The following is a 27,002-nucleotide window of genomic DNA, read 5'->3' as shown; positions in this document are numbered from 1 at the left end:
AAATTAAACAGGGAAGTGAGAGCAGGAGCTGCTATTCACCAGAGCAAATGGCAGACTGTGAAAACTAAACCAGGAAACAAAAAATGTGGGGACAGGGCAACTCAATTTTTTTGTATTATGAACAATCAGCTTTTTGCACTTCTTGATTCATCACAGTACCATATTATGCAGAATTCAAGGCAGAGTCTTCAGAGGTTTACATAGTAAATTAGTGCTTAGGAAAGGGTGTTTACCCTTCCAGTGTAGAACAAAGCCAACTTCTTGCATTGCAGGTAAGGAAGAATCTTTCCTACATGCAAGTCAACTCTGAATTTTTGGTATGTTTCCATGAAATATCTGAGAATAGCCAGTGCCAGGCACAGGGCTGGATGGAATAGCAGTGCAAACCACTCTGCCAGCTCCTAGTGCAGCTGCTTGAAATCCTGGTGCAGTTTTCTTTCCATTTCCCCTTACTAGGTAGCTGGCAAAATATTTCTGTGTTGGCGTCACTTGTGTCAGAGTTCTTACTTGAATAAATAAATATGGAGGTATGCATTCAGAGCTCCAGTTTTCTTCTCCAAATAATTTTACATTGTTTCATTAGTCTGAAACAGGCTGTACATTTTCATCTTTTGTCATTACAGTTGGAAAAGAGGACCATCCATAAAGGACAGGGATGGGCCCTAGAAGGCAGGACGATGAAAAGCTGAAGCTATAAATAGATTTGTACCATAAAGTGATGAAGTGAATGAGTCAAAACTTAGAATTTCCGTCTTATAGAAAATTCCATTACTGAATTTCACCATGTCTCGAACACAGGTGAAAAGTAAGTTTATAAAAAAATCTTATGAAAGAGATTAATTATTATGGTTTCTTTGACCTCCTGGAAAAATTTCTTTTGATAGGACTGAAATATTGTCAGCATTGCTACTCTGAGCACTTTTATCTGTTCATGGTTTAAATAGTAATGTAAAAAGCAGATGTTTCTACTTCACGGAAACAAAATACTGAAGTAATGTCCTGTCAGATTATTGTAAAATGGATACATTCCAGTAAACATTTTGCATTTAATTAAGTCAGTGCTTTCCAAAGGAAAATATTTTCTTAGGAAAATAATCAAGCACATGCCATCATCTTGTAATGTTCTTTAACCTCACAAACATCAAAATGCCATATACGTCTAAAGACAGAAAAATAATTGATGTTCTGGCGTATATAAAGCCATTTACAGGGTTAAACAGAACAACTGCTTGAAACTGCACACGCATGCTGCATAATTGTTTAAAAGCTATTTATAAAATTGTATCTGTGAGGAGAATTAAATAGATATATAATATATACAAGTATTGTACTCCCCTTAGGTAGTTTGCCATATCTCTTTAATTTCATATCTTCCAGATTTCTGCTGAGAAATGCCAAAAGCATTTTCCAGTGTCTGCTGGTGCTCCTTAGCTAATCATCTTCCCTGTCCTTTGAGCACTAGCATAGCTGTGATTGAGCAGAGGATGTGGAGATGCCTTTCTTCTTTCTTCTGCCCCTCAGTCATGCCCTCACTAAGATGCCTTCTGAGTCCCAAAACACATATCTGTCATTCCTCCCTTCATGCTGCATTAGCACTGTAGACTCCAGCAGCACTGCCAGGATAGGACCACTCAGCAGCCACACCAGCATCACATCAGGCTTCCCCCCTCCAGAGCAGAAGTCTTCACCATGCTTGTGTTCAGTAATGACTCTTGCTCCCTTTTCTCTCCTGTGCCAGAAGTAAATTTTATAGAGAATGCATACATATTAAGCCTGAAACGAGGCAGTGTAAGAACATGTGGTGGCCCTAAGATGGACAGAGAAGATGCAGATTTTCAAGGCTGCCAGGCAGGCATGTTCCACAGTCTCCATACCAAAAAGCAAACCAGGAATGAAGTATCCATGCTGCCTATCTACCATGTGGGATGGTATCTGCCTTGCTTAGCAGCTCCTGGGACCTAAATGATGCCAGGTCACCTTTCCTAAAAGTACAGCTCCTTGCCTTCCCCTTCCATGTCTTCATTTATTTCTGCATAGTGGTCTTCTGTCTGAAAACATCACCACACTTCACACACAATTTAAAGTTGAGAAAAGCAAAATCATTGAGAATTTCTTCTATGAAAAGCAGACTCTTCACACTACTACAACCCATTCTGAGGTCTGAAGACACATGGTGAGGACAAGTAACAACCTGGTCCCGTATCTATTTCCCTATAAAAATGTAATCATAATGTAGTTTTTACTTTCTTTTTTAGATTGTTTTGGGGGGGGTTTTGTTTTGGGGTGTTTTTTTTTGGTTTTTGTACTAGAAACTATGTCCCAGATGGAGTATCCAAAATACAAACAGTTAACTAAATTTCCAAGGCTTATATAACCCAGTTTCCATGAAATAATGTCAGGATCCCACCCCAGAGAGTGCGTGGCTGCCTGCAGTCACTCAGAAGCATCCCTGAGAATGCTCCGGTTTACCGCAGAAACGTATTTTTATGTCCCTCACATCCTCAGCTAAAACTGGAAGAAGGCTGTACATTTCATCTGGTTTTGGATGTGGGACACACAGGTCACCCACCGGTCAGCGTGGCGTGGGAACAGGCTGCACCAATTCACAGAGCAGCCAGGCTTACCAAAAAACCCCTGCTGTTCCAGCCCTGAGGGAGAAAGGAGGGCTCTGCTGCTGTACCCCTGCCTGACTGCGGGCAGAGGCCACACCATCAGGGCTTTGCTGCACCTAGCCCGAGGTCAGGAGAGCATTTCAGCATGCCTTAAGCATATTTTAAATGTGTCTCAGTCAAAATGCTTTTAACAAACTAAGACTAACAAATGAATCTGCAAAAAAAAAAAAAAAAATTAATTAAGCAGTCTCCCCAAAAGCTACCCAGAGTGATATTGGATTATTTAATTTCTTTAAAATACTATGACTAAATTCAGCACAAAAGTTTGGTGGAAATCAAAGACCAGAATATCAACAAGCATTACGTTTAAGTCTGTTTAACAGTTAACAGCGCTCATTTTGGCAGATCTCTAGAAATTCATTGTATTTAACAAACTCGTATAAAATTCCCAATAATAAACATTTCCTTCTGTCCTTCGGGAGCCCTGATGACCCCAGTATGCAGCAGCCATGCACTTGGCTATAGTTTCACATCATCACTATAGTTTTCTTCTTACCATCTAGGGTTTTAACATAAGCTTTCTGCCTGCTGCACATAATTTCTGGTGTTCTACTCTCATAGTCTGGGCCTTGGCTCCTAGGTGATAGTAACCAACAGAGGGTTAGAACACAGAATGTCAGCTCGGAAGCCAGCTGCACATCTGGAACAGCTTCTTCCTAATATAACATTTACAGCTGGAAGGTTCAATGGTTTATTTTGGTCTCTGTGATTAGTTTTGACTACAGCTATTAATAGCCTCCTCTTTGCTGTAGAATAACAATGCATGGTCTGTCTAGCTGCTTTAAAACTGAGGAGATGTAGGTGGGAATGGAAGTGCAACACGTTAAAAAATGTCCATTTTCACTGTATTTTCAAAGTAAATGGTAGCATGTGAGAAGTTATTCTGGTGTGGTTGATTTGATGCCTTGGTGGATTGAAATGTTGCTTATTCAAGGGTTTGTAACTTGCAGAAATCATGAGGATAACCCACTACTTGGACAGTAAAGAAGGCTCTACTGGCCTGATCATAAATACTCACCTGCAGAGCAGATTTAGGGACATGGCTTGCAGTCTGCTTTTTAATTCTGCTGATACACAATGCCAGCTGGCATCTGCCTCACTGAGATTAAAGAAGATGTCATCTGTTAATCAAGTAATTTCTATTTTCATATATCCAGAGTGCCCACAGAAATATGCTTCAAGTCAACTAATTGAAAATGAAACCATAGGCTTTCTCTTTTTGCCACATTTCAAAGGAGAAAGTCTTGTTCTTTACCAGGCAAAAGCTGGTGTATATATAGACCGTGGGAGAAAGCTTTAGATGGATTGATGCCATTTGTTGAATAGGGAAAGTATATCATATGAAAAACCATGTTTTATGCTTTTTTTTTTTTTTTTTTTTTTTTTTCTGGTATGTTATACAGGTTGCTTGCATTTATTTATCTTACAGTGAATACTAGCTAGAAGAATATTAATAAGGCAACCCTACCTACAATAAAAATATATTTGCATAAAATTACAGCAGCAATGTCAGAGAGGTCGACCTTCCTAAAATCTGCAACCAAGTTTTGTTGCCCATGTGTGTCCATTCACTGAGGGATGTGTGCTAAAGTCTCCCAGGCAGTTGTACCCAGCAATATGGGTATTTAGGCTCCTAAAAAAACAGAGCCATTTTTTTTTCTGATAAAGGAACTGACAGATCACCTGAAAGATTTTAAGCAAGAAAACCTTTTGAGTAAAAAACAAAAGTGGAACAAGAAAAAAAGAATTTTGAGAACAAATCTGGATTGTATTTGCTTGCAGGTAATACTACTGTTATATCATAGTTTCCAGTCTTTAATGTAGACACAAAATGTATCCATCCTCCACTGAAATAATCCAAAGGTTGTTATTTCATAGCGGTGTTATGAAAGATATTTTCTATCCATTAATATGCAATAACAGCAATTTGCTTTTATGTAACAAATCCTACCATAATTATTAGGATATAACAGTAATTCCTTAAATGAAGAAAAGCTCCATAAAAAATTTTTGGTCTCATGCCTTCACAGTTGCTTCTAGCTTTTCAAATACCAGCTTCATGTTCTTTTAGAGAATGATATAGCCTTTTCATATGAGTTGGCATATCTTAAAGTTTCACATCTGTATAACATCCTTCCTAGATAAAGGACACTGTAAGGATCAGGAAATTAGAATTTTGATCCAAGCCAAGCAATTGTTTTCTATAAATATGAAGAGGGTGCCATGTGAGGTATACAAAAAACATCTGGTGGATTAAACAGACAGAAAAATATGGGGCTTTTTTCTAATGCAGAAATGTTACAATACTTTGCTGTTTTGAAATACCTGGTTTTACTACAAAATTGTGTTGATTTCAGAAATACACCTAGCACGACATAGTTTACCAAAACCAAAACAAAACAAAAACAAAACCCAAAAAAACAAGAAAGTGTTTTTAAGTGAACTATAGTAGAAAGCTCTATTTTGTCTTTCTCCTGAGAAGCTTTCTATTTTTATGCAACATGTACTACTGTCTTCCTTCTGTACTCACAGGTACTGCCCTGCATCTTTTTCCTGATCTTTTTCTTTAACAACCTAGACCCAGCAACTCAATCTTGTTCCAAAACTGGTATTTCAGCCTGGTCTGGTCTGTCTGATACAGACTATGAAATAATGTTTGCTGACTCATCCAGTAACATTAAACTCATAAAAGTCAATGTACTGTTATAGCATATGGAATTTTTTAAAACAAATTTAAAATTAGAAAAAATAGAAGATAGAAAATTATTTCAGTCTTTAAATTAGATATAGGAAAAATAGCTCTTGAAAAAAGATTTTTCTGGAGATAGTCCTCAAAGCTTATCTGATCACCAAAAAAACCAAGAAAGAGTTCAGTGTTGAAGGCACTGAGTGGGAAATAGACCTACATCTTCCATCTACAATGTGATGAAGTTGTACTCAGAAACTTCTTATGATGAGAAGTAAGTATACTTCTTATACAAAACCAAGGATTTGTTGCTACGGTATTCAAAATCCTAACAATTTAACAGAATTATTTTTAGCCTGTTAAAGTATTATAAGAGGGGGAAAAGGAGTAGTATTACATATTCCCTACATTTACAGTCACTCTTCCACAACCCTGTGGATCAGTCCTTGAGAGCAATAGAAGGTATGGCAAGTCATCAGTAGCTCAAGCCCCTCACCAGGGCAAATGCTAAGTTGGTGCTGAGGGTTTCTTCCCTTTGAGGAATGTAATAGGAGGAATGTAATACAGACATTGATGGTTTCCCTTTCCTCAGTTTGAAGTCCACTTGAGGCAATTTGCATGTATTTTCTAGGAACCTGTATACCTTAGAGCTTCTTCATGGGTCTGTAATTCCATGCCAAATCCAAATTTCCTTTACCTGTATGCATGATATATGTTCTCTGTTGTCTTTGTTATGGTTTTGTCCTGCCCTAGGTTAGCAAGTCTTTCTCTGGCCATTGTGAACTCACTCATAGCCATGGTGTCTCCAGGGCCAGTCCATGCTCTGTGTCGTTTCATCCCACCCCATCCTCCTTCTTGCAGTACCATGTCTCCCTTTTGAGGCTTCCTCTGCACTGAATATCTATAGCATGGCCATAAATATTTCTTTTAAATTAAAAATCTGCTGGCACTGCTATCTGCAAATTGTAGCCACACCTTATGATTATACAAATATATTCAAATATATACAAATTAGATGCATAGGGTGAGTATAGCCAGAGCCTGACAAGTCCTAAGGGCCTTGCAAAGTTATGACAAAGCTTGGGAGCTATTATTTGCAATCGCAATACTGGGCAGCAGAGCTACAAAGCTGGTTTTATTTTGTTTCTCCTGACCATACCTGGTGTAAACATACACATATTGAAATAGCAAAAGTTTCCAGGTGTGTAGACTCATATTCACTGGGACTAATAATGACACCCTAGAGGCTAATTTAGTATCCTAACATTAGCAAGTCAAGGCTTCAATGATGGTTCAGGAGAATGTGAAAGGGTTTTTCATTACTGTAATTACCAAGCTCCAGTTTTACACGTGGTCCAGAGACAGGCTGATGGGCATGAAGAATTCAGCCCTGAGGCAGGTCCAGGCAGGTCAAATAAGTGTACAAGAGAATGCATTCATTCTGGTGAATGTAAATAAACTAGTGGACCATGTGCTCACGTGACTGCCACTATTCTTTGAGATTAAGCTGCTATTTGCTAGAGGAGGATATCCAGCCTTACCTTTCCAGTTTTCTGATGTACCTCTAGCACAACAGAACAAACTTGCTTATAAGCGCTTGTCTAAACAGAAAGTGGAGAACATCACTGGGGAGTCAGAGGTCATATGCTGGCACACAAAAGGCCTGGGTACCCTCTAATGCTCACATTGTGCTGTGCCCCTTCCTGAGCAAGCACAATTTGTGTCAGAAGAGCTGTAGGTTTTGCAGTTGGCTACTGGTTCTGGTATGTTTGAGGGCTCTTTGGGCAGCCACATAAAAGCTACCCTACATGTTCATTGTTGCTCTTACAATCTGGCAGCTCACAGGGGACACTGGAGAGGAGTGGGCAGGGCAGTGCAGCTGGTTCCACAACCATCCCCAGGATCAATCTGGTCTGCTCAGAGGTGAAGTGTGGTGACAGGACTTGGTGTCCTGGTGCTTTGCATCGCAGCAATTTCCCTCCCAGGCATCAATCCAGCACTATGCAAAATACCAGTTCTGGGCTCCCTGGTTCAAGCGAGACAGGGAACTACTGGATAAAGTCCAGCAGAGGGCAACAAAGATGTTTGGTGGATTGGAACATCTCTCTTAGGAGGAAAGGCTGAGGGAGTGGAACTCCTTAGCCTAGAGAAACGAAGGCTCCGGGTGGACCTTGTTAATGTCTACAATTATCTAAAGGGTGGGTGCAAGGAATATGGAGCCAGACTCTTCCCAGTCGTTCCCAGTGACAGGATGAGGGGCAATAGGCACAAGCTGGAACATAAGAAGTTCCATTTAAACATAAGAAAAAAATGTTTTTACTATGAGTGTGACAAAGCACTGGAACAGGCTTCCCATGGGAGGTTATGGAGTCCCCTTTTCTTGATATACTCAAAATTCACCTGGATGCAAGCCTGTGTAACATACTCTAGGTAATACTGCTTTAGTGGGAGAGTTGGACTGATCTTTAATGGGGTGATCAGTGACAGCCAACATGGCTTCAGTAAGGCCAAATATGGTGGCCTTCTATGGTGGAGTTACAGCTCTAGTAGAGATGGGAAGAGAACTGATGTCATCTGTCTGGACTTGTCAAAAGCATTTGATGCTGTCCCATGTAACATCCTTGCCTCTAAGATGGAGAGACATGGATTTGATGGATGCAGCACTCAGTGCTTAAGGAGTTCACTAGAATGTTATACTCAAAGAGTTGTGATCAACAGATCAATGATCACCTGGAGACCCTTGACCAAGTGGAGTTCCTCAGAGGTCTATTCTGGGTCCAGTGCTGTTTAACATCTTTGTCAGTGACATCAACAATGGCACTGAGTGCACCTTCAGTAAGGTGATGACACATGATGATGACTCAAAGCTGTGTGGTGCACTAGATTCACTTGAAGAAGGGGATGCCATCCAGAGGGCCCTTAACAAGCTTGAGAAATGGCCTGGTGTCATCTGCATGAGATTCAACAAGTCCAAGTGCAAGGTCCTGCATCTGGGTCAGACCAAGCCCAAGCACAGCTGCAAGCTGGGTACAGAGTGGCTTGAGAGTAGCCCTGAAGAGAAGGACTTGGGTGTGTTGATTGACAAGAAGCTCAACATGAGCTGGCAGTGTGCTCATGCAGCTCAGAAGGCCAACTGTATTAGGATGCATCAAGAGGAGTGTGGCTAGCAGATCAAGAGAGGTGACTCTACCCCTCTACTCTGCTTTTATGAGACCCCACCTCAAGTGTTGCCTCCAGTTCTGGAGAGGGACACAGATCTATTTGGATTAGTCCAAAGGAGGGCCATCTCTGCTATGAGGAGAGGCTGAAGGAGCTGAGATTGTTCAGCCTGGGGAAGACTTTGGGATGAACCTATGCTGCCTTACAATACCTGAAGGAAACCTACAGGCTAGAGATGGGCTTTCTTAAGAGTGTCCAGAGATAGGACAAGGGGAAATGTTTTTAAACTGAAGAAGAGTAGGCTTAGTCTGGATATTAGGAGAAGTTCTTTAGTACAAGGGTGGTGAGGCTCTGGAACAGATTGCCCGGAAAAGTTGTGGATTCCCCCTCCCTTGAAGTGTTCAAGGCCAGGTTGGATGAGGCCTTAAGCAACCTTGTCTAGATGAGAGGTGTCCCAGCCCATGGAAGGAAGGTTGGAGTAGGTGATCTCTAAGTACCCGTCCAACCTCAGCCATTCTATGATATGATATGACTCTATGATATGATACAATATGATATGATCTTTAGAGGTCCCTTCCAACTCCAGTAATTCTGTGATTTTGTGAATACAAGTATCAGTTCTCTGAGATATTGAAACTGTTAACTCCCATTACCTTGCCCACCACTAGGTGTTTGCCAGGGAAACCACCATGTAATAATGAGAAGCCATCATCTCACTGGTCTTCACAAGGTTTTATCACCTCTCCAGTTGCTGTGGTGTCCTCTGGCTGAGCATTTCCCCTTGTCATCACCAGCTCTACAGATGAAAACACAGTTCAGTGGAAGCTTACACACCACCTTTCCGCTTCCAGCAAATCTGGATTTCTGACTTCCCATAGGAAACCAGCACACTGACCACCCTGGCACTGGTCGTGCCCTGTCTGCTGTCATACTCTCTTCTCTCCCACAGCAATGTTCCTCCTTTCAGTTTGCAGTGGAAAATACTGTGAAAGTGTGTGTGTGTGTGTGTGTGTACCCTGCTAGCATCTGGAGTGTGAGGTCTTGTCTTGGGGATAAGCAGGGCATATTGTGCAGTGGAGGAAGAGGAGCTGTTATCATGACTGAGCTCACTAGATGGCCCTGTATGCTGCAGAGAAACTCTTCCACCAGCAATCCCACCGTTCCGTGAGTGCAGTGGAAGGGATTTTTAATTATTATTTTCCTCTTTTCTTTAATATCTCGACATGGACATATCTCCTTGATTATTCAATACTGTGGTAGACTTACTGCTGTCACTTAAGCAGCAAATGTCTCTGTAGAGCAATCCTTTGCAATTAGCAAATCGAGCCACGTAGCATGCAGCAGGAATGGGAAGCAGAAGGGGAAGCTAGTATGTGACCTTCATAATAATACTCTCTTTGTACAAACTGGTGCAGGAGAACAAGTGAAGGTCACCATTTGAGGCCATTCTGCATTGCTCCCTAGGTACATGGAGGTATATTTAGCATACAACATCTAAAGTTGCATTGTATTATTTTTATTAGGAGACAAAACTCTGCTAAACAAGCATTTCCTTGTGATACGTGACTCCACACAATCTGTTATGGGAAGAGCCGAGGCTCAGCAAAGGAGAAATGTGTGAAGCAGGCTAAGGGGAAATGAGAAAAAAGAAAATAGCTGTGGTCTGTGCAAGATGTACTGGACGTTTAGCACTCGCTAATAGAAAGCTATGACTATCTGTGTTATTTTCCTGCTCCCTTGGCCACAGTCTTTGAGAACGTGGTTGTCAAGCAGATATTTACTGCAGTACTGATTTCAGGAACAGGAATTTGAAAGTGAAAGAGAGGAAGGGCCCAAAGTCACGATCAAATTACCAGGGAGCATCACCTTACCATGTTGCACATGAGCCATGATAATGAGCCACAGCTCACCACCATCTCTCTGCAAATGTGGGTTAAAGCACAATTTTAACCATCTTACCAGAGGGTTAAGTGACTACAGATAGGGTACACTGAGTCATCCATTGGCTCTTGACTGACAGGTTAGCTGGACAAACACAAAACTTGAGCTTCACCAACAAGTTAAACTTGTGGGTAAAAATAATCCATTCACGTTTAACTACATCATGTTCATGGACATGATAAACTAACATGGCTGTCTCACACTCTCACTGATGTGCTGTCAGAGAAAACCACTCTCCATCTTTGTCCTGGATCTTTTTTTTCAGCTGAGTGTTGGACTCCTTTACACTTGCAATTGTACCAACCAAAAAAGAGCAGCACAAGGTTGTTCCCAGGTTCCTGTGTTTCAGATACTGACCTTTACAAGGATTTCTTGGCATCCATATTTTGGTACTTCCCAAAGAGAACATGCCAGTGAAGGAGTCAGGAACAAGGAAATGCAGAAGGACTGCAAGAGGACTTTCTGACCTTGGTGCTACAAATCCCAAACACACAGCAGGAGACATGCAGTGGGGCAACAAGTGGAGATCCCAGGAGTCCTGCAGTCAGAAGGCCCTGAAAGCACTCAGTTTCTATTTGCATCATCAAGGAAAAGCCAGGGAGCTACCTATTTACCTGTGTTAATATTGTATAAGGTAGAAAATATCAGCAGTCCCATACCAATAACACAAAATGCCTCTCTGTGAGTCATCACACAGCTGACATGAATTTGAGAAGACAAAAAAAATAAATTAAAAAGTAAAGGAGAGTGGGAGGAAATGGTGCCATGGGTGTTTCACAATGCTAATGAAGCAAATTTTAAGTAGGGCATGACCAGCAAACCCACAGCTCCTGCAGGGACTGCTATGCTGACAGTAGTTTGCACACTGGCTATAGGGTGTACCCCAAAGGGGCTGCCAACAGCAGAGCAGAGAACCACAGGCAGAGCCAGGGAGCTCAGCCACCAATGAGGTTAATTACAAATGAGGGAGAAAGTGTTTAGAGAGTTGGTGGTGTCCATCTGGTGCTTAGTGATTATCTTGGCAGCCCTTTGGCCATCCATCTCGGCAGCCTGCACTTCCAACTGCTCTCATTTATTGGTAGTTGTTATGTAGCTGATGCCATCTCAGCTTCCAGAACATTGTTGCTGCTCTCAGTTTCTATGACTTATTTCAAATAAGGCCTTTTTAGTTTAATTTCAGTTTTAGTGTGCATGTTCCAAAACACTGGGACAATTTCCCTACTTTTGAGCTGGTTTTGGAAGATTATTTGGTTATCCTTTAAGCCTTGAGTCAAAGAGACACTTCAACATATACTTCAATAGAAGTGTATCAATTTGTCTTTTCAAACCACTGGGACTGTACACACACCTACAGTTTAATGCCTATTTCCCTTAGATTCAAGACTGAGCACTACTCTGTCATCTACTACCCTGTCACTTCAGCCATAAGCTTAGATTAAGCTCCTTTAAACAATTTCAGTGGGCAAGTGGCTTTTCCACACCAATTGTCAGTGAAATCACAGGAGACAAACTTTCATAAGTACCTACATCCCATTTTCAAGACCATCAATATCACTTTTCAGCTTTTCTGTAAATTCCAAAAGGTGCTTACTTGCATCTTTTGTAACTTAAAAACTTTAACCTGCCATGCCCACAGGGTCTTCACACTTGCCTGCATGAAGTATATTGGGATATGGGACATAAACTTCTCAAGAATATGGGCATCTGTGAAGCTTTTGCCCTTGGTCTTCTGTTGTTATGAAATTTTAGATAAAGCAAATAAAAATGTTCTGTCAGTGCTGTAAACCCATGCAGATTTTCACAATAGTCACACATTTATTATTACCCATACTCACAAGAATTTGATTTACCCAAGTGCCTTGTTTAAATACCACCATAAAAACATAGTGAGCGCAGAAAGAAGATGAGGCATCAATCATACAGGTAAAACAAAGAATGTTCACAAATTTACCAAGACTCAACTGAGGTTTTCTCCTCAGCTAGGATTCCTGAGAGTTAAGATAACTGTGACACTCAAAACCAGACAAAATAAACCATGTAGACTTTAGGAATGCCCAGAAAAACTCTGTCCTCTTTTCCCTGGTTACATAGCAGGCATTCACAGAGATGTGACATGGACCAGCTCACTTTACTACCCCATCCCTTACTGCCCCTTTTCCAGGTGTAGATATTGTTTGCACAGGCAAAGGGACCCCTGGGAGGATGTTTTGCATAGTCATTGGATCCACTGAAACACAGAAAACAAACCACCTCCCTACAGCTGGCCAACTTCTCTCAAGGATTCTAGCCATCAGACTAAGCTTGGCTTTCCTCAGCTTGCTGCAGAACGTATAGTGCACAGAGTGCAAAGAAATTTATTGGAAAGTAGGGGTTTACCACACTGTTACGTGACTAGGACGTTGTCTTGTAAGGTATTTACTCTCCAAAATGCAGTCCCCTGCCATTTCTTTGCTACAGCCAGCTTCAGTCCAACCATCAAGACATAGACCTTGGCATGCTTTTAAAGGTTATCTTAAGAAAGAAATAATCCCTTTTCTAGGTTCCCCTGAACCAAATCAGGCCAGATGTCTGCATTATCCTGACCTGGAAGCTCTGTGGTTCTTGGGAAGTCCAGGGGTCAAGAATTTCAGCCGCCTGAGACCCATGCAGGCAGGAAGCTGTCAGCTGACTCCTACCACAAACACACAGAGCCAAGTCAAGACAAACTTTGCAGCTTCCCACAGCTAAAATCGTGCCTTGTTCCAACTTCACATAAGTCATTCAGTCCATCATAGAAAATAAAAAGGAGGACATCATGTTATTAAACTTACTCTCCTTTTTCTAATTCACGCTCCAGCACTGTGAGGGATCAGACAGCAATGACTCAGGTGTGTCTGATGATAGGTAATGTGAAGCAAAGGGTTGGAAAATAAACCCTGAGCAATCTTGGAGCAATTTTTCCTGCTCATTTCTTCATTCAGCCAGCTGCTTAACTGGCTCTGTTCACCAGTACAGCTCAGACATGACACATCACTTCCAGGAATCTCTCTGCAGACTTTACAGGTGCTGGCCCTGTACAAATACAGTCTCACAATTTCTCCACAGCTTGGGAAGTTGCCTTACACTATAGATGAAAATCAAAGATGTGTTAGTGATTACCTGAGCAGGTAGTGGCAGTCTAGGAATGGGATTGGTGTAATTTCCAGATGAGATTGGAACATCCAGCTCTTCTCAATCCTTCCCACTGTAAACAGAAACTCATGAGGTGCATCTGGTTATAGAAAAGTACAATGGTGAAACTCAGAAAAATAAAAAATGAGATACAGGCATTTTCCTGGGAGGCCTATGTAGTTACTGCTCCTCTGGTTCTCTAATTGTGTCATGGGTTTAGACCAGTTGTAGATGACTTCCTAAACTCAAGCCAAGAGAAAACCAGCCTTTGGATGGCTGAGATAAAATGAGAACAGTCTATTTCTGTTTCTAGAGTATGATCAATATCTCTGTAGCTTTCTAGAGATCTCCGTGAATCCCAGGATACTGTGGACTTGCTGCTTCCATGCCCCCACCTTCTGCTTCTCCTGGAGTGGCTAGCAATTCCTTGACCTAAAGCTCATTCATCATTTTATGGCATGATTTCATTCTTGCCCAGCAGAGCACAGCCAAGGTCCCTTCCAACACAGCCAATTTTATGATTCTATGATTCTATGAAAAAGCACTTTGGTTTGGTCACAGTGATACAGCCACCACCTTCCCTGCACTTCTATGCCAGGAATTTGTTCTGGGAACCTGTGAAAGGAAAACCACAGATCTCTCCATGTGCCCAAGAGGACCAGAGGGCTCCCCAAGTAGCAGCACCACCCACCAGCCCAGTGGACACTCAGAGAAAATGACAAGAACAATAGGAGGAAATGTTAAGGGTGGAAACAACAAACTGAGCACAGCCCATTTTTCTGGGGGCTTCCTGATTGGCTTGATTTGCCTCAGTAGGAGCACTTTGGATAACCTTGGAGTTATCCCACAAGGGCAAAACTTCTCCCCTGTGAACCTATGTTTGCTGGAATGCTTTCTGGGGCTGTAAGATGCTTGCTGCCAGTCACAAATAAACAAAACACAAAAGCTCTAAGGTAGATCAGAGGGATGAAGCAGGGTCGTGTTGCTGCCATCATCATGCTCAGGGTGGCAGCAGCTTGGTGCATTCCTCATTGCTCCCCTTGGACAGTCTGTCACCACAGGACATGTTCCTTGCCTCATGTCAGCCTTCACACTGAAAAAAATGGGCCATGAGTTCCTGTAAGTGAGTGACAACAGAGGACAGATTTTCAAAGCTTGAATCCAAGAAATTGCATGAAGAAACAAACAAGTTACAGCTCCTACTGGGTGTTCCTCTTCCTGCCCCTCTGCTCTTTTTCTGTCCCTGCCGTCCAAGCCACACTTGGCAAGCAGTGTAGGGAAATCCATTTGTGTATTTGTGAGGGGAACATAATATGGGGAATTTTTAAAGGGACCTAGTAGTGCTCATTGCCTGAGCCACACTGTCAGCTGCACCAGCCATGCAACTCCTTTGTCAAGGGATTATGTGCATTCTTAGGGGTTCAGGCAGTCATGGTTAAAGCACGACAGAAAAGGCAAAGAAAGCTTTGTTATAAGAGGTCCCAAGGAGAAAGATGGGATCCCTGTGTGTTGCAGCTTTCAATGGGAGCAAGGTATTTGTGCTTTAACGACATCAGAGTGCTAAGAAAGTTTCATCACACCAATTATAATAATTTATTTCAGGTTTTCACATTTTCAGTGTAACGGTCTGCATTCTCTGGGGCTCATTTACATTTCTACTAAGTCACAGACTGTATTCAATCAGTGAGCAAGGGTACCTTTGAACAGAGTACTGAGCAGCACTTACATCTTACACCAAGAAGTAGGTTTGTAAGCACCATGTTCCTTGAATCAGCAAATTTTAAGCCACCACCGCAGAAAGCAAATAAATCCATACCTTGTTTGCACCATTGTCCATGCAGTCATTAGCAGCACATCTAAGTTGAACCAAAATCATGGAAAGCTCACATGTCCAGTACCTGTGATTAATGATAGCAGCTAACAGATCTACAAATAAGCTTAGTCTGTTGAATGATTGGACTGTGTAAGACTGATAAAAAGTATTGTATCAAGGAAATGGAGACAATGATTTGCTGGAGGCAAATAGTCAGACAAAACACTACTTTAGCCTATGATTTCTATTTTTTGTCCGTACTGCCTTGCTAGTAACTGCAGCACCTTTTCAGTGATGAGCAGATTGCCATATGAAGGAGTAATTTGTGTGTGCCTAACTTGATGGAAGTCCCATGTGATGGGAGCAGGGAGGGATTCAAAACACTCCAAATGGGAAACCTTCAAGGAGTGAAATCCTGGTTTGTGAGCACTAGAGAGCAAGCTGCCATTTACTCTGGATGTAGACAAATGCCTCAGCAAAGGGAGAAGATTCAATTGGAGTCTGGTCCCTGTGCAGGACTTCGAGGAAAACAAAAACTACTAGTGAGGGGAAAAAAAAAAAAACAAACAAAGGCATCCTGTAACAGGGAAAAGCTTGTCTTTTACACATTGTGCATATATCTGCATGTAATTAGGGCAAATCCATAAATCAAAACATTTTTGAGTGTGCTCTTGGGTATTCCTGGTTAGAGTTGGATTTCAGTATATCTAATGTAAGTATTAACAAATAGTATATACTTTCCTTAAACATGCCTTAAGCTTCTCATAGACTTGAATGAGCATTTCAGCAGTCTGATATAACTGTGCCTTCTGGTGCTGGTGTTTTAGATAGACACCTTCTGCAAACAGTCAGACCAGAGATATTATAGTATATAGCTCTCTGTATCATTTCAAATAATTTCTGAGAGGAAATGCACAATTTGGAATGAGTTCCTGTGTGAAACTTTGGTGCACATCTTCATGGCATTTAAGAACTTAGGCATCTTATCAACACAGACAGAAAATTAGGAATACCCGTGATTTTTTTTTCTCGGCTCTAGTATTTATCCTAAAGATGATTTGAGTTTGCTAGGAACCATGTGGCACTGTGGAGAAGAAAGCAAACACTGATGTAACCATTGCTACATTGTACTACCATTCATTCTAGGCAATCTAAGTAGTAAGTACATCAGAGGAAGAATAATATTTATGCCACAATTTTTTATATCCTTGAAACTGAAAAAACCCCCATAATCTTTGGTCCAAGACAAGTGGAAAGAATTGTCACAGCAAGCTACATCAGAGGAAAAAAAACCAGAAGGTAAAAAACAGCAGCACACACTTTCTTCTTCTGTATGTAGTTTGGCTACAGAGAAGGTCAGTTGCTGGCTCTGTTAAATGACAGACTTTCTGCCAGTCTGTTTTTTCCCTCAGAAAGTTTGGACATATGTATCCTTGCTGGTATTTGTATGGCACTGTCAAAACAGCTTTTCTGAGTGTCCCCTGGGAGGGGCTGAGTAACGCACATCCCAGGTCACAGCTGCACCCAGGGCAGTCACAGCTGCAGATCAGCACAGCCCTGGGAGCATTGTGGCTCATGGCCTGTGACTTTTCTGTGAGCAAAAGAACCACAGACACAGCTCAGGGAAAGATGCAGGATTAAAATGTATTACCAAGTGCCTCCAAAGCCCATTAACTCCTTTCACTCTGGGGGACCCGTGAACTTTTGCCCATGCCATTTTGGATGTAAGTTCTATACACAGATTGAAAATTCATTACACTAGCAAGATGTCCATTCCCAGCAGCGTGGTCAGGCATCTCTCAATGTAGGCATCTCTCTGCATTTGTGCAGCCTGTATCATCGTTTCCCAGGGGTCATGAGAAGCAGAAATGCTCCAGAAGCTCAGTGATAATCTTTAGGGAATTGCAGATATACAATATACTCTATGTCATGTATATGTAAAATAAAATACAATATGTAATGTATAAGTCCATGCAGTGTGAGCACATATAGGCTCCCTCTTATGCAGTGTGCCGTTTCCTATCAGGTGCAGCTGGTTTCTAAATTTCCCCCTTTCTGTAATGTTTATAAAAGTTATAAAGTTGCATACTAACTTGATCCAAAAAGCTGAGAAGTCCACTGGTCACCATGAAGCATGATCCCCTGTGCTCTGAAGATCTCCTTCCTTTAGGAGAAGCAACACAAGAGCCAGCCTGTGGATATGAAGGATGGTTCCATGGTCAGAAGTGAATGTCATTAGCTTACATGAGGGAGAGAGGAGAAAAAGAGAAAGGACGGTAAGGAGACAGTACACACAGGGCTATATTTTAACAGAAAAGGATTTGATGTTGGAAAAGTAATGAATGGAGCCTGGCTGCAAAGACGAGGGGACTCTCAGCAGGGTAAGGGTGGGCAGGAGGTTTCAGGACAGACATGGAGCATGGGAAAGGGAGATGAAGAGGCTGGATCCATGAAGAACAGAAGCACAGGACTGAGAGAGGATGCAGCAGAAAGAGAAGGTACAAGAGGAAAGGGAGGAAATGAAGGAAAGCTCAAAAAGTAGATGGACAAGGCTGGCTTATGACATGTATCCCTGTCTTGTGGTTTTCCACGCTGTATTATCAGAAGACAGTACCCGTGAGCCAGAGCTGAGTAGATAGCTTAAGTCCATGGAAACTGTATCCCTGATTACCTGAAACTGATAGGGAGTCACAGCAGCACTTATCTCTGATCCAAGCATGCACCTATGGTTGACTTACAAGGCTAGAGGGATGGCAAATACTGGAATAAGCATTAAAAGCAGAGCAAAGGACCCAGGGCTGAGAAGCTCCAGAAAGCAAAGCTGGATTCAGGGCAAGTTGTGAAAATCTGTCATAGTTCTAAGGCACTGTCTGTCCAGTGTCTGCTCCTGAATCCTGTAATCCACAGAAATAACTGTAGTCAGTTTGCTTGTTGGAAGACCTTGTCCTGTGGGCACTTCAGGTACAGTAGAGTTCTACTGTTGAGGAACAGAGCATCGCCAAGTCCCCAAACACTACTTTGGGTCACCATCAGAGTTGACATCCTAATGTCCTGGAGCACTGCCAAGCACTCCTCTTGCACTGTCCCCTCTGCCTGTGCCCTTCGCTGCAGTGGCCCATGACTGACAGAGGACTACAGCAGCACTGCTTTCCACAAGGCTCCATATGCAAATCCTTGTCAGCTCCCTGGGACAAGCAAACAGGAATACAAAAAGCAGTTCCTAAGGTGTTGCAGCCCAAGGGCAGGAGACCCAAGCAGGTAGTTAAGGGAAAAGCTGCAGTGACCTGAGGTACAGGCAGAAGACAATGCAACCTCTCCAGCCCTAGCTGATGGCTCTGCCTTTAAACACAGCCTCCCATGTGTTTTGCCTTTCAGTGCAGTACAGCTTCCACTCCAAGTTTGCAGAGACTTATTGCATAGCTGCTGTGGTTACTCCAGAAGCATCTTTAATTTTCATTAGGTACAGAAAATGAACAGCCTGAAGTTGAGTGTCTGTCTGAAGTTTCTGATGTGGGCAGCCACTTAACTTGGAGGTTACATGGCCCACCTTGCAGCACTTGGCTTTCAGGGTATGCTAATGGCTATGCTCCTGCAACCTGAGTGTCCAAATTTGGTGTCATGCTCTGCCCTGAGCTCCCCATGACAGTTAGCAGCTCATCTCTCAGCTGACATTGTAAATCAAGGACAAAAAGTATATTCCCATTCTGCACATAGGAAGGTGAAATCTCTTCAGGGCAAATACTTTTGGTAATTTTAAAATTTTTTTTTCTTACTTCCATGCATTAAAAGATAAGAGGGAGTTAGTCCTAAAGACATCTCTCTTGGTCCTTGTATCAGCACTGTAAAATCAGTGTGGCCCACTCAAACTATAACACTTCCCTTCATTTAAAAAGAAAGTGGAGATAAAGCACACACCCTTTTCCAGGCTTCCTGCCTTCCCTGTAAATGCTGCTAGGTAACTGCACGTGTATTCCCCAGTACACTGGTTTGTATAAGAATTACACAAAAACATCCTCCTTGCTTGGCAGCCTGTTGTACAGGTGCTGCACAAGGCCACATGATATTTCTGGTCATACATCTGCTCTAGTCCTGGTAATGCTGCAGTAGCCAGTGTTACTGCAGTAGGGAAGAACGAGCACTCAGCTGCCACCACCTCACCCCGCAACCCCCACTGCTCTCCTTCCTTTTCTTGGAGCTCTCCCAAAATGTGAATAATGCAGTCCACTCTGCAGTCCACTCTGAACTGCTGGCATCTGTTGCTGAACCTGAATGAATTTACATGTACATAGCTGTAATGTGCCAACAAGCTGTTTCTCACAAGGCTGTCCCTACCTGTTTTGCTTTTTCTAGTCTCTGGGTACATGCTGCTGCACACATGGACATTGAGCTGGGGGGAACTGCATGTGTGACCTTCCCTTAGCTGGACCACATCTTCTAACACATGCTCTCCAACCCCAGGTCTCACTGTAATCATTGTGGTCTTTCTGGAGTCTGTTCCCAATGCTCAAGATGCCCATTAAGCCCACTGTAGTGCACCTCAGTGGCAGCAGCAAAGCAAAGCGTAGGAGGGAAGAGGATTTCATTACAACAAGCCATGTGGGCATGTTTGTCCCTTGTGCTCTTGTGTGTTTGCTAGACTGTGTGTCCTCAGGCAACCTTTAGACAGCTCTCCTGGTGCTAGTCCAGACAAGTTTATTTAATGCTGTGGTATCATAAGCAAGTTTTTTTGGGCTTCAGTGTCATCCCTGAGTCTTTGCACCTTCACCTTCCAATTACAAAGTACAACACAAGAATCCTCTCTCAGATGGGTATTTTATTTTCCCTGCCTTTCTTCTGCCATCCCAGCAGATACTGGCCAGTGAAGCACACATGATGAGTCCTTGTACTTGCAGTGTAGGTCCTGTAAATTTTCCAGTGCATCTTTCAAGACACAGAGATCTGTCTGTCTGGTTATGTGCAGCCCAAGCATTTTAAATCAGTTGTGGCTCTCACTTAATTTTCTTTATTTTAATGCTTTGAACACTGGACCAGGAGGCTTGCTCTCTCTCTGGGCTGGAAGAAGAAAATTATAGTAATGTTGAAGAGGAAAGATAAATACCACCTTCAACAGCAAGAGCCTAAATACTTGTTTCCCTCTCACAAGGCTAGGCCAAGAAACTGGGACATTTGTTCCAGTTAAATGGAACACAAGTGCTCTAAGAGCTGGATGATTGAAAAGACAGACTCTGCTAGAGTGGGTTAAGCTATGAAGGTCTTCACTTAGTATGGGAAATAAAATTAGTTAGATGTTTCAGATTCTGCCTGGAGCCTATTCAGGAACACTAACAGGAGCTTTCAGATCAAAACACAAGCAGACAGCAAGATAGTAAGTGAACTGCTCTCTCTTTCATCTTTGGCCATTAGCCAGAGGACTGGATTCAGAGCAGGGTTTTTTCCCCACCCCCACCTCCATTATCCAAAGGAGGGTCAAGCCACATGCTGCTCCTCCATAAGGGCAAGCATCCAAAGCATGGTGATAGACTGATTTCCAGTCTGTGATCTGCCCTCTCCTGGATCAGTGGGAAGTTTTTAAGGTTTCAATCTCACCCAGGCTGAAGACAACTCCCACACAAAGAAGACTGGAAGAACTTGGTCCTGGAGAGCTCACACTTGTAAAAATCCACAAACGAGTCTGGGCTGTAAATGTCATGAGGGCAAGAAGTTGTGTATTCATGTGATATGGGGAGATGATACTGGAATGAGATGACATGGTTTTAAAATAGAGAAAAAGCAGGTTATGAAAAAGCAATTCCAACTGGAGGAAGAGAAGCTATAGAGAGCCCTGAAGGTTCCCATATTTAGGAAATTTAATGCTGCAATCAGGCAAAGCACCAACCAAAACTAATACACAAACATAGCATTGCTTTGGCAAGGAAAAGGGCTCAGTAGTGTAAGTTCTGCAATTCTAGGTCAAGGCATTTGTTTTACCTCAACACTAAGCCTTTACACCTTGAGCAGGCAATGTTTTACTAACTCACTCAGGGTAATAATTGATCACTTTGACAGCTCATCAAGTTTAGCTCAAGAAATCCTGTATGCAGTATTTGACTTGCTGGCCCTGATTTGTCTAATCTAGAAGGGGATTAACCTGGTACTACACCAGGCAGATGCAAAATATCAATATACAGTTTTCTTTCTGTGCATTTGTGTATACACATTTACTTTCAACTTCAAAGGGAACTGTAGAGAGTTTACCCCCTTTTTCCAGGTTCATCAGATAATACTTGGATGCAACGTTTACTCTAGTGAAGGGAATGATTTAGTTTCCTGTGTATTCAGGAAGATTCATACAGCCTAGCAGGCCAACTCATTCAACATCATCCCTGAATCTCATTTCCAAGCATTGATTGGTGATAATGTATTCCTTCAAGGCACAGAGAGTTTTTTCCTTTTCAAAGATGCTAATTAAGTTTGCCACTCTCAATTATCAGCTGCACTCTGTAAACAACAGCCTTTTGGAAAGCATAAGAAGGGCACTGCCAGCTTCCCTCTTCAAGGGTGAGCCATTCAAAAAGGATGAGTTCCACAGAAAGGCAAAACTAAGAGGCATTGATTTACTCAGCTCTGAAATCCCATTTCAGCTGCTGCAACAGACCTGAAATAAAGCAAAATTTTGCCATCATCACTGGCTCTTTGTTGATATACAGTGACATCCACCAGTGGTCCAACAGGCTTTGGCACAACTGCAGGTGTTGGCTAAGAAAACTTAAGCCAAAGTGGAAAATAAAGCAAGCATTAGTCAGTGATTTTCCTCTCCCCAACAGCAGATGAAGGGCACTGCTCACAGCTGTGGCATATAGGTTTCAGTTTCTTAGGCATGATGTCTTATAACCAGGTTGCTGGTGCTTGGCAGTTGGTATGGGTATAGGAAGCATGTCAAGGGCTGAGGTGCTGGACTGGGATTAAGGGTACAGTTCCCCATATCTTCTCTAGCTGTGCTGGTTCAAAGAGCATAACTCCAATACTTACACACCTTACAGAGAGAACACATTCCCCATCCCAACTCAAAGTCATACATTCCTTCCCTTGCAAGTTGATTTTCCAAAGTTATTCTGAACCTGAGTGAGCTAACAGATGATATGCTGTCCCAAAAATCTTTACAGTAACCAAGAAGTGAGAATGAGAGGGTGCTGTGGTGGAGGGTTTTGGCCAGTTCTCTTTTGCGCTTGGTTATTGATTTGGGGCATGAGTCAAGCAATAGCAAAATAATCAGTTTACAGCTGAGACATCCCCCTCTCTACATACGTCACTTTTTCCCTTTGACTGTTTACTCTAATTAGACCTTTCCTGTTTTCCTCTTAGGTACTCAATACTTGTATATTTTCCCTACTACTGCTGGTGAATGTTCCTTTTTCTACTGCCATGTTAGCATGTATGCTGCAGACATAAATTCTGTTACCTTTCTGTCTTCAGTGCAGAAATTACATGAGTATTTCTCTGATACCACCCAGCATGGAGAGCTAGCACAAGCTAGAGGAATTGATCCATAAACCTGAGTTGATGTTCCTGTTTGTAATGCTATGGCCATCCAACCCTGAAAAGCAAAAAGCTGCAGAGCCAAATGCTGGTATCTCTAGAAACCATGTGTTTCTCACAGCTAGTTAGCTGAATAGAAGCTGTTTTCCTCAACCACAGTTCTACGTTCTTACTATGGATTTGTGTGCTCCTGTTGCAAAGCAGTGTGATTGCACCATCTGTGAGGGTGTCTTGCAGGACCCTGCTCAGGGTCCCTCCTTGAGTCCAGGTAAAGTCACCTTGTGCCATAATAACCTCTGCCTTTCATCAGTGAAGGAAAATAACAGTCCAAGCATGTGTGTTTCATCACCTTAGCATGGGAAAAAGAGGAAATTCTTCACCTAAAGAAGGTGCATTTATCACCTTCAGGCTGGAGCACAAAACAGGGCCGTACATCCAAAGGTAACATTTGCTGGGTTCTGAGTGTTAAACACACATGTACACACCCTACAGTACCAAAATTCTCCGGCCTCTTCACCTCTTAGGTCTTAGAATCATAGAATCATAGAATTTGCTGGGTTGGAAGGGACCTCAGAGATCATCAAGTCCAACCCTTGGTCCACTACTGCTGCAGTTACTAGACCATGGTACTGAGTGCCACATCCAGTCTCTTTTTAAATATCTCCAGGGACGGAGAATCCACTACTTCCATGGGCAGCCCATTCCAATGTCTGATCACCCTCTCCGTAAAGAAATTCTTTCTAATGTCCAACCTAAACCTCCCTCGGTACAACTTAAGACCGTGCCCTCTTGTCTTGCTGAGAGTTGCCTGGGAAAAGAGACCAACCCCCCCTTGGCTCCAACCTCCTTTCAGGGAGTTGTAGAGAGTGATGAGGTCTCCTCTGAGCCTCCTCTTTCCCAGGCTGAAAAGCCCCAGCTCCCTCAGCCACTCCTCATAGGATCTGTGCTCAAGTCCTTTCACCAGCCTAGTTGCCCTCTTTTGGACCCACTCCAGGACCTCAATATCCTTCCTGAACTGGGGGGCCCAGAACTGGACACAGTATTCAAGGTGTGGCCTCACCAGCGCTGAGTACAGGGGCAGAATCACTTCCTTGGACTTGATGGCCACGGTGTTCCTGATCCAGGCCAGGATGCCATTGGCCTTTTTGGCTACCTGGGCACACTGCTGGCTCATGTTCAGCTTCCTGTCAATCCAAACTCGAAGGTCCCTCTCTGTGTGTCTGCTCTCCAACCACTCTATCCCCAGCCTGTAGCTCCCCATGGGGTTGTTGTGGCCAAAGTGCAGGACCCGGCACTTAGCCTTGTTGAACCTCATCCTGTTGGAATCAGCCCAGCTCTCCAGTCTGTCCAGGTCCCTCTGCAGAGCCCTCCTGCCTTCCAGCTGATCCACACTCCCCCTCAGCTTAGTGTCATCTGCAAATTTGCTGATGATGGACTCTCTTCCTTCTTCCTTCTCAACTCCCATTTTCATCACCTAAATTAAAGTGTTCTGTGCTGCCTGAGGATGTATTTGCTGCTTCCCCTCCAGTCCTTTGAGAAACTACACTGCCTGCCCTGTCTACACTCATGTGGTCACCTGATTGGGTCAAAATCCCACCAACCACACAGACCAGAATTCCTTTAGCAGTCTGGTGAATCCCCTTTCCCTGCAGTACTGAATGGGTCGGGTCTGAAGTTTGCAGTTAGTGGTGTCTTATAGCTATAGGCTATAAAACAGGTTGCTGGCAAGTGACCTTGATTTTTTTTTTTTTTTTTTCCCCATCTGAGCCCCAGCTGTAAGAAGCCATCAACAGACCATCCTGGTCTCATCTCATGGCTGACCCTGCTTTGAGATGGAGCTTGGGCTAGAGATCTCCCACTTCAGCTCTGAGCTTTAGTCTTACAAACCAAGGAATCAGGGTAGCTCTGAGTGACAGCAAAATTCTGTCCGACAGACAGCATCCCTTCTGCTGTTCATCTTTTCTTCCCCCCCCATCGTGGGGCAGCACTGTTAAAATGAGCTGGAAGCTCACCAGCCTCACACAAAAGGGCAGCTGGTGTCAGCTCTCCTGAAAACCCTGTTGCATCCTCAGGTGTTCATGGCAGCCACCCATTAAAGAAAGCTGCAGGACAGAGCCTAGGAGCAAGGCAGGCTTGGGTTGATAAGTGGTAAAATCTCACTGTTTCTTTCTGTGATAGGGATACTGATCTCTGTGTACATCCAGTGAAAAAAAACATTCTCATGACAGAGCAGCTCCAGACTCCCTCACCCATTTTTTTTCTCCTTCGTATAACCAGTTTAGCAAGTGCCAGTGATCAGGTAACTGCTTAGGCCAATAAGAAGCAATACTCACAGCCTGCCTTACACTACTACTGCCTCATCTGGATCTCCATTTTCTTCCTTACATTTTACCTACAGCACTGCAGACATTGCAGTTGTTTATTTAACTGGCTTTATTGTTGTCATCTTTTGAACAGCAGACTGAAATCTGCTAAGCCAGGAACAAGGGAGTTACAAGGTTTCCTTGCCAGGTGTCAAATAACAATTAAGGCACATCCTTTTTAAACTGAGTTGAAAGAAAAGAACATTATTGAATATTTAACAAGTTTACACAGGAAGAATGTAAGCACTTTGTATGTATGCCTATATGTGCACTCTGAATTGATACATTACTGTTTAAACCATTTAAAGCATATTGATCAAAGTAGGTGTGGTATTAGTGCATTTTGGGGTTTTAGACCAAATTTGCAAGTCTCTGTTGTATCTTGTTACTAAAAAGAAGGCAGCTCTCCTTATCAGTCAGCAATTGTGATGGTATGAAGCTCTCTAATATAGATAGCAAATCAAATATAGCATAATAAGGATAGCAAATCAAACTTTGGTTTTCATCTTAATTTTTGCATTGCTGGCCTCTATGTAAAAAGGCAGCCCAAAGCAAGTGATTTTTCAGTGAGATCTGTGATGCCTAGGTAGTACTGATCGATATTCAACAGCTCACATGGAAACTGTGCTTTTGAGTATTTCCGTTACCCCAGTACCTCAGCAGCCCTTAAGCCTAGAGAGAACAGATGAGAGTGGTATAAAACTGGGCAAGAAGGTATAGAGTAGCCTCCTGTGGATAGTAATGCTTGGTATAGGACCCCTGTGATATATAACAGATACCTTCTGGCTGAATAATATGTATTTTTCCTGTGATTATTTGGAACTAAGACCCATTCTACACAGGGCCTGAAAGGCTCTTATTCTACCTGCGCTGACTTCAGTGAAAAAAGGGCAATTTAGATTTATAGATTTAATTGGTATGCATTCTTACTCAGTGTCACATAGGAGTGTTCTTACTGACCTCACTCATGTTTCTAAGTCCTGGCACCTCTGTCTTCACCACTTTCCTCTCTAGTTGTTGTTAATACTGCTTCTGAAAGTACTTTTGAAAGCTTTCTCTCTGTAGCACAACATAAGAGGGAAAATTCGTGCTATATATAATTGTTTCATTTCAGCAAAACAAAATATTTCTTTTCAAAACATTTTGCATTTTTTAATTTTTATATTAATTTGGAGAAAAGAGTAAGTGGATTGGAACAGTACTTCCCAGCATTTTAAAATCACTGCAGTGAAGCCATTTCAAGATAAAGATGAGGAGGTTGCCTTTAAGAGAGAAAAATCACATACTTCAGGAGAGTAAAATCTGCCTTTTCCCATCTGCAACAGCTCCAGGCTGTGACACTTGCCTCCCTGTAGTGAAAAGTATTCTCAGCAAGTCCCACACATCTTTCATCCTTGCACAATTAGAAAGCAGAGAATAATTTCTCAGGCGGGTGCCTTAAGCAATCCCTCTGCATCTATATTTAGACTCAGGAATTTCACAAGCCACTCAAGCTGTAAAGCTCCTGAAAGGAACAATCTAGCCCTCCCTCCTCCCTGTGCTGTCACTCTCACCTTCTCCTTGCCCTCTGCCTTGTGATCCAGCAGGCATTAATGAAGTCCTGTGCTGCGCAGGGCTGGGAAAGAGCAAAAATATGTCACTTTAGATGCTTCACTGGAGAAGTGTGGCAGCAAGGCAGGAGCAAGCAGCCATGGGTAACAAAA

At 42.7% G+C, this 27,002-nt stretch overlaps 1 protein-coding gene across 2 annotated transcripts in view; it reads left to right on the top strand.

The window, feature by feature from the left end:
- Positions 1–27,002, top strand: part of PALM2AKAP2 (PALM2 and AKAP2 fusion) — a 264,854-nt gene that overhangs the window by 83,646 nt on the left and 154,206 nt on the right. The gene's annotated exons all lie outside the window — the stretch shown is intronic.

This window comes from Calypte anna, chromosome Z (genome assembly GCF_003957555.1).
Source record: "Calypte anna isolate BGI_N300 chromosome Z, bCalAnn1_v1.p, whole genome shotgun sequence".
NCBI lineage: Eukaryota > Metazoa > Chordata > Aves > Apodiformes > Trochilidae > Calypte > Calypte anna.
Note: the sequence above shows the minus strand (reverse complement) of the source record. Positions and strands in the feature narration are given on the sequence as shown.